The sequence below is a fragment of the Agelaius phoeniceus genome, chromosome 1 (assembly GCF_051311805.1).
Source record: "Agelaius phoeniceus isolate bAgePho1 chromosome 1, bAgePho1.hap1, whole genome shotgun sequence".
Classification (NCBI taxonomy): Eukaryota; Metazoa; Chordata; class Aves; order Passeriformes; family Icteridae; genus Agelaius; species Agelaius phoeniceus.
In genome coordinates this window covers 29,651,666-29,665,754 of record NC_135265.1, presented here as the reverse complement: position 1 = coordinate 29,665,754, position 14,089 = coordinate 29,651,666, and the positions used below count along the sequence as shown (strand labels likewise).

General features: G+C 34.8%; 1 long non-coding RNA gene across 1 annotated transcript; it reads left to right on the top strand.

Annotated features, from left to right (window-relative positions):
• The first annotated feature begins 5,708 nt into the window (after nt 1–5,708).
• LOC143695721 (uncharacterized) lies at nt 5,709–13,829 on the top strand. The gene is made up of 3 exons (XR_013185237.1): nt 5,709–5,829; nt 7,992–8,050; nt 13,704–13,829. It is a non-coding gene; the product is annotated as an uncharacterized LOC143695721 (long non-coding RNA).
• Nucleotides 13,830–14,089: the final 260 nt, after the last annotated feature.

Sequence of the window (14,089 nt, the reverse complement as noted above, 5' to 3'; positions counted from 1 at the left end):
GCCTTTAGGTTTTGTAAATTTTTCTAGTCTTTGAAGCCCCTTTTGCTGTCAATTATTCAGTACCTTTAGCAATCCAGGGGAAACTGAGCATTTCTCTTGAACCATTTTTATCTGCTTAATTTCAATGTATTGTCAATATAATAGTAATAGATATACTGAAGTTTTTCCCTTACATGTTCTTGAGAACATATTTACATGACTGTTCTCAGGCTTCTGTAATATTATTCAAATTTCTAAAGCTAATGCAAGTGACTTTTTGATAGCTGGACTCTGTGGAACATGAGGATTTTCAGAGATAATGTTGGTGGAACTTGTATACTTAAGCACAAAGGATCCGACTGACACACACTTATTTGACTGTAAGAGTTAAAAATTGTGATGTGAAGTAATATTTTCAGATATAGGATGGCTAAATGCTATCTAAAAATTTATAAAGAAAGTATTTCTAATTTATTTTTTTTCTCTGCTCATTCCTGCTTCAGTTTTCAACCAATTACAACATGACCTGTGGTTATAAAACACTATAGTAACAAGGCACTAAGAAAATTACTCAAAAAATTAAGGGACATTAAACAATGAAAACCACTATGATTGTTTTCTGGTATTCTGCTGAGAGAGAAAGTTATCAGAATATGTGAAATAAGTACATAAGAAGCAATGTCACCAAGGTAGTAATATATGTGTTATGAGTCTCTTACTTCCTAGAAACAAGGGACCCTATCTTTTCTCCTGTGCAGACATTTGTACTTATATCAAGCCAGAATGGTGGTAGTAGAGATATTTTGGAGGAGTCTAAAATGGAGCAAGGAAGTGCCATACCAAAGTTATCAATGCTGTTGTTATTGTTGTTATTGATGACTGTGCTGTCTGTGTCAGAACTGTGCCCGAAGGAGCTGGGAGGGAACCCTGCTCAGGGCAGCAGGCTTAGAACAGGGTAAGGCTGCTGCTCAGGGCTCCATGGCAGCAGGACAGGGTGGAGTTGGTGGCATGGTGTGGCACTCCCACCCTCTGTAATTGTCTACTTTACAGTGGGAGCCCATCTGGACTTCTTGAGGAGAAGGGAGGAGGGGATGGACGGAGGGACCTATTGCTTCTCACTGTCTTGGGAACCATGTCTTGCCCAGCTCTCTGGACCACAGGCAATATTACCAGTGTATACGTCTTCCTGATTATTGTCCTAATTCAGAAATCCACCAAATTACTCCCTTACTGCACTTGATATAATGTATAAAAAAATGAAGATGTAGTTCCAATGTAATTAGGTGTGAAACAAAATTACTTTAGAGACAAATTAAAAAATCTTGATACTAAACTGGTTTCACTAAGTGTTGTTTGCTAATACATAGATGGGCAAGGAGAAAAACTGTGTAGAAAAAGGATGCATTAAATGGTGGCATTGGCATACTTGGTAGTGGAATTTCTTTCTTCCTTTTTAATAAATATGCCCTGTAGGATCAAAAAAGCTACTGGTTTTACTGAGAATATAGGGCTGGGTTATAAATAACTAGGAGTGATAGATAAAATTATTTATTCAAGAAACATCTCAAGAAATTTAGATGCAGCCAGAGATATATAAAGATGGCTGGTAAGGAGAATTAAGAAATTAATATAATGCTGTACAAGAATTAAAGTCTATTTTTATCTTTTTTTTTTCCTGAGTTTCTTGTTTTGAAATATGTAATTGATAAATTATTATTGGGAGCAGTAACTTTTAGAAAAAATAATTACTTGGACCCATTATTTGTTGTAATAGAGATCTTTACCTGTATTTGTAGAACAAATAGTCAGTTTGACTAGCTGGGTAAGAAGTTTAACTCTTTCAAGCCCTGCATGCTCTAGAAATAGAAATCAGTGATGGAGAACATGGTAATTCAGTGTCCTATTCCACTTAAAGGAATGCAAGTCATAAAGTACTAAGCAATATTTACTATTTGAAAAGCAATTCAAAGACAAACAGTATCTATGATTGTCAAATGAAATAAACCAAATTTAATGGGACTTTTGTAAGTAAATGACTGAATGCCTAAGGGTGTCCTGTGTTTGCTTTCTTAAACAGCAGAAAACATCTGGACTATACTTGTCTGGAATATTAAAAGAAAAAATGCTGCATGAAAGAGAAAATCAGAGACCAGAAGTTCCAGGCATGTAGCCAATTTTGTATTACAAAGATTGTGTAGCTGCTTCAAGGATTGGTGTGCCTCCAGGATATTTTTCCAAACAGAGACACTGGGGAAATTAGGAAGAATTAGCCAAAGGTGTGAAGTTAGACTGCAGTCTATTAGATCTGAATGGACATTCCTTGTCAGAAGCATGGTCTTGAGTTATTTTAGTCCAGTAAACCTTTGTGTGAAATAAACAGCAGTGTAAGAATTGGATGATGCAACTCAGTTCGCACCTTCAATTAGTTCATTTTAATTTTATTCAATGTCCTTTTGCAGATGGGTCCAAATTTTTGGTCAGTGATGTCATAATGTAGTGCAGGAGAGCAAAGGAGAAAAGGCAACAAACTCAGTTCAAGCATTCAAGGCTTAGTAGGGAGCCAAGTGAAGTCTCTAAAGGTGTTGAAGGTTTGACAATATAAGTGGGTTTCCCCTCTTTATGCATGAAAAATAATAATAATAAAAATCTGCAAAATCCCACATAATTATTAAGTGTATAAGAATTTATTGCCTCTCAGGGCTTTAGTGCCCTTTGCTACAGAAACTAAAGCACAATATCACAAAACAGGTTCTAAGTCATTGACTGAGGTGTGATGTACTCCTATTGTTTCTTCTCCTGGAGTGCTGGACTCACATCTTTATGCTCTTAATGACTACTCCCATTTCATATATTTGTATTTGTCAGATTCACTTATCTGTAGCTGTCAGTTCACAGAGCTCAGTTGATTTAACTCTGAAGTGACTGCAATCACTCTTTCAACTGAGGATGAAAATATCAAATACAATATAGTAACTTCTTTTTCAAGAAAATACATATGTTTTCTGCTGCCTAATCTCCTTAAGATCTATCCTTGTTTTTTTTATAGTTACTATGGAGCCAGTTATTCCAAAGTATAATTTTATTTTTTTTACACCAGAAAAAATAAATCATTCACAAGAGCAGACTTATAACGGTGTTTGAGTTTTGCATTTTCAAGAACATGCTATCACATACTGTAGAAACATGAGCCAATTAGACAAAATCCATGTCTTCTTAATTTGTTTTTTATTGATTTCCTCTGTTGTCAGCTGACCTTAACAACAGGGTTCAGATCAGTTTAAACATCCAGGATTTATGATGCTTTCACCTGTTAAGAATGGTAACAGAATGCAAGGACACTGTCAGATAGATGTACTGGAAATGGCTAGAAATGAGAGTGAATGGAATTAAAGTAGCTTTATGGAAATCTTTTCTGTATCCCTTTTTTAAGGGAATTTAGAGCTGCTAAACAGCAGTTTCACTCTGAAAACCAGTGCAATCAGACAATAAATGCTGAAGTCAGTCATGTCTCCAGCAAAAAATATACTGAGGAGATCTAAAAGTAATCAGCAAAAGGCCTATTCTGTATGTTAAAAATACCTATTAATAACCTGATATTTTGGTCTTGAGAAGTTTAGGAGGACCCATTCTTTTTGTTTTGTTTTTAATGGAGGAAATTAAAATTCTATTTGAAAAAAAGTAATGAAAGCAAGACAAAGATTCTAAATAAATTGACATGACCCATGTTTGTAAAAGCTTGTTAATTACTCTTCTTTTACTGAATTTGCACTCTGGCTATGGAACACAGAATATTTCTGAGATATCTAACTACTGCATTCATATGAACAGGGGCTGAGTTAGTGGCTAGTGGCCCAAAACAAGACATTTGATTGAACATATTTCTCTTCACCAAATTCATTGTTCAGGTGGGAAACAGGACCTTTACAAATCCTGTCCCAGATTATTGAATACTTATTATTGCTGAGAAATACTTCAGTGCTTCAGCGTCTGCTTGGGGATATGTTTTTCAGGTTTCCTAATTCTTGTATGTGAGAGGAGATCCCTTATCTTTTCTGACTGATTCAGTAATATTAGTTGGAAGAGAGCTGTTGGTATTCCCATTTTTCAGCTGCAGTTTTCTCTCTCTTTTTCCTTTTTTTAAGGAGCTTAAGGTCTCATTGTTAATGTATTTAATGCATTTTCTTCAACACAATCTTTACTCTCTTGTATCTCCCCCTGAAGTGGTGAACCACTCATTTTCTTTTGTGATTCATTTAGTCATTTTTTAATATACATAAATAATATTTCATAGGATGAACTCAACATTACAAAAAAAATTTTAAAAGTTCTTTCAATATAATTAAATAGACAGTAATTTTCTAAATTGCTCTAAGGTGTCAGTGCACTCATCATCACGGAAAATTTATTGTTTGTGTCCCTTAGAAATTTAAAATTAATTTGCTCTTTTCTACATGGATTCCAACTTTTCTCAAAGCTTCCAGCTTTTAGACTAAATGTGTCCCTATATTCAAGCTTTTATAAACTCACATATAGAGGTTTCTCAGCAGCTTTTGGATTTTCAGCTGGATATCAGACAGTAATAGAGCACACTTGATTCTTGATAAACATGCTTCTAGAAATCTGTGGGTTTGGGGGATTTTTTGGTTGTTTTGGTGTTTTTTTCTATTTTCCATCATATTTGAAAGGTATTATGCCTTTCACATTGCAAAATCAGATTCCAGCTCTGTAGAGAGACAAAACTGAGAGACAATGAGAAGGATGAACACAACAAACACAAGGATGTTCAAGGATGAACACACTCTCTATCTTCACTTGTGCTATTATAAACACTTCAGAGAAGCATCCAGATATTTTCCTTACCAGATAGACAATTCCTTGTTTTATATGTGGCTGTATCCCACCAGTCCCTACCTTGGTATTTCAGCCTAGTTCAGATAGTGGGGGCATGATCATACCACTGCCAGCTAATAGTCCCTTGAGAAACTGAAGGGAAGATCTTTTCAAATAGCAGATGTTTTGGTTCAGTGGCTGGTCCAGAAATGTTGCATGGTGAAAAAGGAAAAGATTACAGTTGTAGCTGGGCATCTTTTTCAGATAGAGTGGAAATATTTTCATTTATTTGGATAATTTCTAATGTACTTCAGAAGTTAAAAACTGTTTAGAAATAAAAACATATTAAAGTTGAAATATTTTCTTTTGAAAATGTCAAATGAAAAAAATACTATTTTAAACTTATGAAAATTAAAAATGAAAATGAAAATAAATGAAAATAAATACTATTCTAAGTTTTGTCCTACCTACTTGGCTTATTTTTTTCCTTTCCCTCTGTCTTTCTTTTCTTAACTTAGAATTTGCTGAAACTATACCCAAATTCAGGAAATTACTTTTCTTAGAAAAGTTAATAATTCCAACTGGTTTTGCTTGTGGTGTTGGAAGCTAGTTGGCTGATTCATCCACAGATGAAATGACGAAAGTGACTCTATTTCCTCCATTACGTTGTCAAAGACATTGAGGATTAATTTAGTGACATCCATAATATCCTGTACTACTGAGATGGGTATACAGTGATGTACTCCTAAATACCCTAATTCTAACATCATCCCATTTTGAAACATGCGCTTTTCCCCCTACATTTGCACTGTAATTTTCTGTAGTCAAGAACAATAAGTCAAACTTTTTTTCCCAAGTTCCGACTGATTTTTGTCATCCACTCTCACAGCTATGAAATGCCTATGAGTAAGTGCTAAATGTTCAGCATTTCAGAAGGAAAATGTTTTCATTGAAGCAGATGTTTCTCAGATTCTTCAGGAGCCCAAAACATTTCCTGAAAGTGTTGCTACTCTCCACAGGGTAAGTAAAAACTTTACAAATACAACTATTTCTTTGAAATGGGTACTACTACCAGTATGATTTTCTGTACAATACAGTAAAATAAAACTACCTTCTATATGAAATGAGTAATTAATGTACAGAAGACATTCATTCCTTCAAACTGAATGTTCTATTACAATCCTAAAAATGGCTCAGATGTCCATTAGCTTGTTTACGTGAACATCTGATTAAATGCTTTCATCACATCAACCTTCCTACTATGGCTTTGATATTTACTAATGAGTTGGGGTTTTTAAATTTCATAAGTGTCTGAGGAAGTTCTAGAATATGAGACCCTATCATTAATATTTGGAAAATTTCACTGAAATCAACCTATGAACTAATCATTCAGCATTAATCATACATAACATTATAGTGACATGTAACTGTGATTGATCTCAGTATGAGTACTAGGTACTTATGAGTTTTTCCCACAAAGATATAATATCTAATTAACTAAAAAATCAGTGCATTCTTTTACAGAATTAAACATAAGTGACATAAAACATTACAAAAAGAAATAAGTGGAAGCTCAAATTCATGTTATTATGTTAGAAGAAAAAGGCTTGGAATATAAAAGCAATAAGGAAATAGTATAATAAATTTTGTCTCTTCACTTTGTTAGTTTTACTGAAGCTGTTGCCTGCAATATTAGCTAGTGATCCTCTATAAGACACACTGAATTAGTTACCTTTATCAACCCCTCAAAAATACTTGTAGTAAGCACATTAAAACATCAGAAACAGCTCTCTTAAAACTGAAATGTTTATTTTACTATTATCACTGTAATTCAGTTTCTAGATTCAGACTTCTCCTTTCTTTTTAGACACCTTAGTTTCATTGAAAAAGGTTTCAGACCCATAAAGGCTACAGCCTTGAACTGTGAATGGAAACTACCTTTGTATCTACTGGCATTGCATTGCTGAATATTGTTATTCTGTTATATTAGAGATCAACAATTAACAGCTTATACAGGGGCTTGACTATAAGCTTCTGGTTTATCCTCAAAAAGCTGTAGATGTTTTCCTCCTTTCTCTTCTGCCCCCCCTCCGCCCCCCTGCTTTTTTTTTCTTCCTATTTTAATTTGTGTTTTCTCAAAGTTCCTAGTAAAAGATGCTAAATTCTAACAGCAAAAGAGGAATTTTATGCCTGGACTGCTCTAGGGCCAGTGTAGATGCATTAATTACATTAATTGTAAGTTGACAATCCTAGTCCTTAGCCGTCTGGGGCCTTATCCAAGGCTTGCTGACGTCAATGGGAACGTTTCCACTGCCTCCATTTTGGCTCAGGTCCTAAATTTCTGTGGCAAAATATAATGCTGTGAGCTAAGCTGTCACAAAAAAAAATGTACTGCAACTCTTTGAATCTCAAAATAGCAGAGTGTACACAGAATTCACAGTAAGAATTGTATTGCTGTTGTTCTGAGATGCTTAAGCAGAGAGAATACTGGTGTTTTTACCTCCAAATTACTGGTTTTCGTTTACAAAATAAAATAATGTACCTCAGTCACGTATGTTCTGTATAGGGAGAACAAATTCACTTTAAAACTGTTCCATGATGCAGCTTCTTAGGCAATTCTAATGAGATTAAGAACATTGAAAGGATGATGAAATAACTCTTGTGCTTCTCAATAGTAAATTCAGTAGAAGAATTAACACAAATACTTCTATGCTCAGTTGCCATAGAGCCATTTCACAAAAGTGAAGTGCAATTTTTCCCTCGCTGTTTCTGAGTAAAATGATTCATGCAGTCAGAGAATTTAAGGATAACATGGTGTTAGTAGTGTAGCTTCCTGAGTACTATACCATTCTATATCAAAATTCCTGCTTATTGCCTTTTTATTCATTAGAACTTTTTAATGACTCATCTGGATCTGTGCTTAAAGTAACAAGGCTCCTTGCATTGGTACTTGCAATCTAATATGGCTCGTCTCTTTCATCAGCAACCACTAATTAACAGTAATTGTTCTGTATTAAAAAATATAACAGGAATACACTGAAAAGGTCATAAAAGATAATAACACCTCAGATAATATATATAATGATAGCTTGCTAATGTTTTAACATGAAGCTTACAAAAATGTAACCTGTTCAGCTCACTCTATGACTAAACTTGTATATTGTACAATTTCTGGCTTTCAGGGAAGACAGAACAGATCTTCATTTGGAAATGAAGCATCTCATGATGAAAAAAAATTTAGGTGAGACATTTTTGTCTGACATTATGATAGCTTTGAAAGACAGGTACTAAAATTGGATCTGCCAATAAGTATGGGGTTTGTCACATTTCTTTCCACTTTAGAATTGCAGCTTTTTGGAGTCAGTGAGTAAAACATGATACTTACCATAATTAAGAAACTTGCTATCCTCCGGGCTGGAAAAGGGTAATTTAAAGAACTTCCAGTGTTCTTTAACCACAGGAATGTTATTTAACATAATTTAGCAAACTGGGGAGGATAGCACCAAAAATGGGCAATGTTGCCCAATGGATTTGGGGGAAAGAAATAAGGTTGTGCTCTCAAATTTCTGCATGATTTGGGAATCTGGCATAAAGCTCACTTTTTTTTTACAAATTGGAGACAAATGGAGTTCAAGAGCTAAATACTGCACATGATGACTTGGCATCATATTACGCACAAGCTGTGACTCATGAGGTACTATATGAACCATTTTTAATTAGTTAATTATTTTCCACTCACAGTATATGAAACTTTACGGTTTCAGAGCATGATTCACTCACTTTCACAATTACAGTAAACCAAAAATGCAAGGTTTCATAAAAAGATCAATAATAGCAAATAAGGAGACACAGTTCCCCTGAGAAAACATAAAAGAAATCCTCAGATATTTTCTGTGAATATTTCTTTTTTTTTTTTTTTCCATTTTAGGGAGTGAGTTTTTTGCAAGTGTTCATTCACAGGCTGTGCAAGCTATATATAGCGATTTTACTGCTGTGGTAACACCTCAGCAAACACTTTTTTCTTTGCACATTTCTTTCCTAAGCCTGTCTGGCCTATTTTAGACCACAAATAAATTTGCTGCAGCTGTTGCACGTGACCAGTTTGTCTCCCACGCACTCTAGTCTCAAAAGTGTAAACTCTTCTTTTGCTGCAGAATTTCCCTGAGAAAAAGTCACCAGTACATCTGAAGTAGGGATACAGTGTCCCAGAGAGGGATGCCATGGATGAAGCAGAAAAGGGTTATGGATGTGAATGTTTGTTTCCATGAAATACCTCAAAATAGTATTTCATGTATCTAGTTGCTCATGGGAACAATGTAAGTGCAGGTTTAAGGCTTTCAGACATGGTCCAGGAACACTTAAGCATCTGTGGATTTAGAGTAGATCCTCAGAAGTCTGTTTTCAGAAATAATATGTGTGTGTGTTTTCATTCTGTGAGTAAGAATTTGTAAGGGTCCAATCTGGTGCAACAAAAAAAGCAAAAAACTAGATCTGATACAGAAGTGCTTTTTTACATAAGGATGTTGGTCCTTTTGTCAAACAAACAAACAAATACTGCTCAGAAAACAACTTAAAACAAGAATGATAGTTTACAGGGCAGGAATTTGTTTGGGTCAATTACATCAGAAGCCTATCAGATTATCTGTTTTGGTTGGGTTTTCTCCCACTTGTTCTCAGTCTTTGTTATAAAATTAAGCTCTAAAACTAAGCTTTAAAACTAAGTCTTTTCAAATTGAAATGGAAAAATGTTTTTTAAATGATGGCTTAATGTTACTGAAAACTCATAGACATTAAGGATGCCCTTTTCCCCTGGGAGAAGATAAATTCATGCTGAATTCACTCTGTTTCTAACCAGAAAAAGTGTATTGGCTTCTGGTATTTTAATCCTGATTTAGGTGGTTATATCCAAGATTATGGTCATATCCTTAACAAATAGAACTGCAGTTAAATCTAAAGCTTTAATTTGACAAGTAAACACTAAAAATTCAAAGCACAGATATAACAATTATAAATTCTGTGGAGTAATGGTCTACAAATCTATAGACAATCAAATATGACAAGCATCAAATTTTAGAGTAAAATATGCAGCATTGAAGATGCGCTATATTGATTTGCATTCCCAGGCTGTGTAAGTCAAACTGCAGGAAAATCACTGATGATTGTTTAAAGGCTTTTTGTTTTCATGCTAGCTGCAAGCATACAAAATCAACTCTTGATTGCTCTTCTTGATACTCCACTTGTTCTTAATCTTTCAATGAACAGCAGTATACAGGAAAAGTAATGTGGGGAAAGCACTTTAGTGACTTATCCTGTATTCTAAAATGTGAGATTAAAAAAGAGTTACAGAAAACATTTGCCCATTTTGTGGGATGACACAGTGATTTTAAATTCACAAGTCTTTTGGAGAACATAGCAATATTGTATATGTCAGTGCTGCTTTTATTCCCAAAGAGCTAAATATAAGGATTTTATTTTCACTATAATGAGTTTTTGTCTTTATATTAAGTCAGTTCATAAACAGTAATATAAGCCTTTGCTGAAAATTCTTCAAGGGTAAGATAGAAGAACCTTGAACATTTTTGTAATGGTGTAGGTTGAACTGATGGAATGAAACTCAGGTGGCTTCCCTTTATAATGTGAGATCCTGAACTGGCAGCTTTAGAACTGTCTAATAGTTGAGTGTCAGAGTCATGCATTGGAGGGGATCTTTTGCAATTGCTTCCAAAAACAATAGCACAGATAGAATGGCAGTTTGGATATGTGATTGGAATGTCATTTCAATGTCAATTTGAGCATTCCATACAAGATCCCTCAGTGGTTTTTAAAGAAATTTAATTTTAAACAGATTTCTTCCATCTCATAAGATTTCTTTTAAAATATATTCTGAAGTCTTGTTTCACAATTGACTTACCGGTCAAGGTCTGAAAGAATGATGTTTTAAGAAACCTCTTTTACATGATTGAAAACTGTTAGGAAGGCTCCGGTTTCTGTAAAACAAAGTAATTCTCATTGAGAAACATTTTCCTAGTGAAATCTGAGGTTCACCAGGGGATAGGATATTAATGTGAGCTGAAGATAACTAGACAGATTTAAGAGAGGACTTCAAGAGTTAGTGTGAGAAGGCAGAAAAATACTGCATTTTTACAAGCAGAAGGTAAACCTGATCCAAGAATAAATTTAAAATACTCTTCTGGTGCAAATCAAAAGTTTCATATATTAAATACTGGAGGATAGACCATGACAGAAGTGAAAGGCTCAGTATGTCTTGAGTCATCCAGCCTCCTCTCAAGAGCTTGAAGTGATGAACTGTGGCCACAGCTGAACTTTGGCACTGGAGCTTGTTTGTCACTGTCCATGGTGCTGTTGGACAGCGTCTGAACACGTTGTTAACCAGGAGGATGGGAATCATCACTGTTAAGAACAGTCATTCTTATTTTCATTAATATATTATGACTACAATCTTCAAATAAATAATATATTCCCATCATAGTATGTCATTCCCTTCCTTTTAAATCTTTTTTTTTGTGTCAAACATACTGCCAGACACTGCTTTGATTTCTCTATATTCAAAACATTGATTCTTTATAAAAGTGTCTAAGTTTTCAACTCAAAGGCTTTTAAGGGTAACTATTAAACACAAATCTATGAATCTAATTAAATGTCTTTATTGACATTTAATGTCTGTAATTTCCTTTGGAAAACATATTTTATCTCCTCTGAACAAGGAGAAGGCGAGAAGAGGTGGAAACATGGGTGTTTGGAAGGGTGTTAAGTAAATGGAGACTGAAAAGAGGGAGGTACACACAGGAGAAAGCATAAAGATGAGAGGAAAAGGAGACAGAAGCTAAAATCAAGAGATAGCAACAGAAATTCTAGGAAAATAAAGAAAACAAGAATAGGGCACTCCTCTGCCTAAGTAGCAGGTTCTGCTAGTTCTATTTTTTTTCTCTTTTATTTTTTCAGTAGCACCAATCTCAATATTTCTTCACTCCTATCACCTGTCAGCACTACCTCTCTGTGGCATCCTTGATCCTTCTGTCCTTTTAAATTTTCCTCCTAGTCCTTTCTACCATCTATTTCCCTAGGACAGGTTAACTCTTCATCAGGACTTCTTGGTCTGTGGCAAAGGTGGAGATACATGCAAACACTGGACTTTCACTGAGTTTGGGTGTGTTGGTTACACCAGTCACCATGCTCACATTGATGAAACAGATGAGAGATCATGTTCAGAAAACACAGAGTGAAATTGATATGTTGTCCAAAGAACCTCGTATATAGTGCTCTTGGGAATGATTTCTTGCTGCCCATCTGGTTTTTTTCCACATGGCAATTACAGTAAGTTTCTTCTGAATTCCTTCTAACACTCTTAGAAAGAGACCAAACCTTTTAGCTCAGGGACTTTCCCAGATTCAGTCAGATAATGGGACTTCAGTACAAGCTTGTGCTGGCTTTTCCAGCCTACAGACAAGTTCAGTTCATGACTATTGGAGATTACTCATGTGTACATTTTTCTTTCTAAAATTTGTCATTATTTCCCTTTGAATTCTTGAAATATATCTTACTGATTTGATGGCTGAAAGCCAGTTTTATACCCTTTGTGATCCTCACTGTCTTATATCAATGAAAACAATCAACAACAGCTTACTTCTTTTTCCCACTAGCCTAGTTTTATGGTTTATATCTTTTAGATGCAAATCTTGATGGCATTATGTTCTCTTTTAGGTTTTTAGAAGCAAACAATTCAGAATGTGAAACATTTAGAGGCTTAAGGTTAGGTACATGACACATTTGGAAGATCTACTTTTCCTTTGAAACAGCTCAATTTTTATTAAGCACTTGAAGCCATTTGAGCCCTACATAACACAGCTGGATATTACCTATAAAATCAGAAGATAAATGGAACTGGTTCCAAATATTTTTAAATACATTCTGATATAAAATTGATCTCTTTAAAATCAAATTATTAAAATCTTGTAACCTTTCAAATATCTACAAGGACATGTAGCATGTTTGAAAACCATGTATTATTGAAAAATATATTTCCACCATTCCTTACTGGAAACCAGAGTTAAAATTATCCCTGAAATCACACCAGTAATAAATTTAGGATTCTTTTTGAATTTTTCTGTATATTACTGATTTAAATACTTGTAAAATGCAAGGAAATGTATAGTATGTATTTTGTGAGAGCAGAATATTTCAGAGTTTGTGGACACTTTGTGCTCCATTGGACTGTATTGCATTGTACACTGTTTAATTGGGACATGAATCAAGCCATGAAGTGTGGCAGTAATAAAATTTGTTACTGTATTGTCCATTTTGTTTTGCAGTGTTCAGTCTCAGAGGTTCTCATTATAGAAACAAAAGCTCTGTTTTGCTTGCATTTAGCCTTCCAAAACTCTTAATTAAACAAGAAAGCTGCCAAACACAGGTTTTTGAGGTTAGGTAGCCCAGATGGTAACCAGTTCTGAGTTATGGCCATTTTCCTAAGTATCAAAGTCAAGGCTTGAAACAAAAAAAAGAAAGCTATGTGTTAAGCATTTTACAGTCTTGTGAGACATTCAAAAGACAGACACACTTAACACATTTGACAGCACCAGGGGAAGTAGAAAATGTCATGACAAAAATGTGTATGAGAAAGCAGAGACATTGTGGAGTTTACCTCCATTCTTCACAAGAAAACAGAATTTGGAAGCATTTTGTATAAATCCTAAAGAAATGCTTGAAAGCCTTACCACTTTCTTGTCAGAACAGTTACTTATCTACAAAGACATAAAGTTAGCTGAAACTCAGCAAAGTGGCTATATTATTAAGGACCAAGTTCTTACACCTTTTTCTTTCCCAAGGTTATTTGTTGATCTCGTGGAAATAACTACATTTTTTTCATTATCCAGAATTCAACCCACACAGAGGTCACTCACTTACCAAGTGTTTCCAGAAGACATAACTGCAGTACTGTGTTTTGATTCTGTCTCTGACAGTGAGAAGGATGGGTTAAGAGGTGACAAGCAAAACTGTGAAGAGCATCAAAAATGGTAAAAGAATAATCAAAAATGCTATTTGAATCTGGATAAAGCAGCCTGCAGTGAGGTTGAAATCATCAGATTCCTAGTTATCTAGCTTGATGAAGCTGCCCTTGCCAAAACATGTTTGCAGACTAGCCAGGCATTTCAGTGCAAGAAGAATATCACAGCAAAAGTGAATTTGATCAGCCCACATCTGGGTACCATCAGAGAAGAAAAGAAGAAAAATCTGGGAAGAAAAGGGAGATGGGAAATTG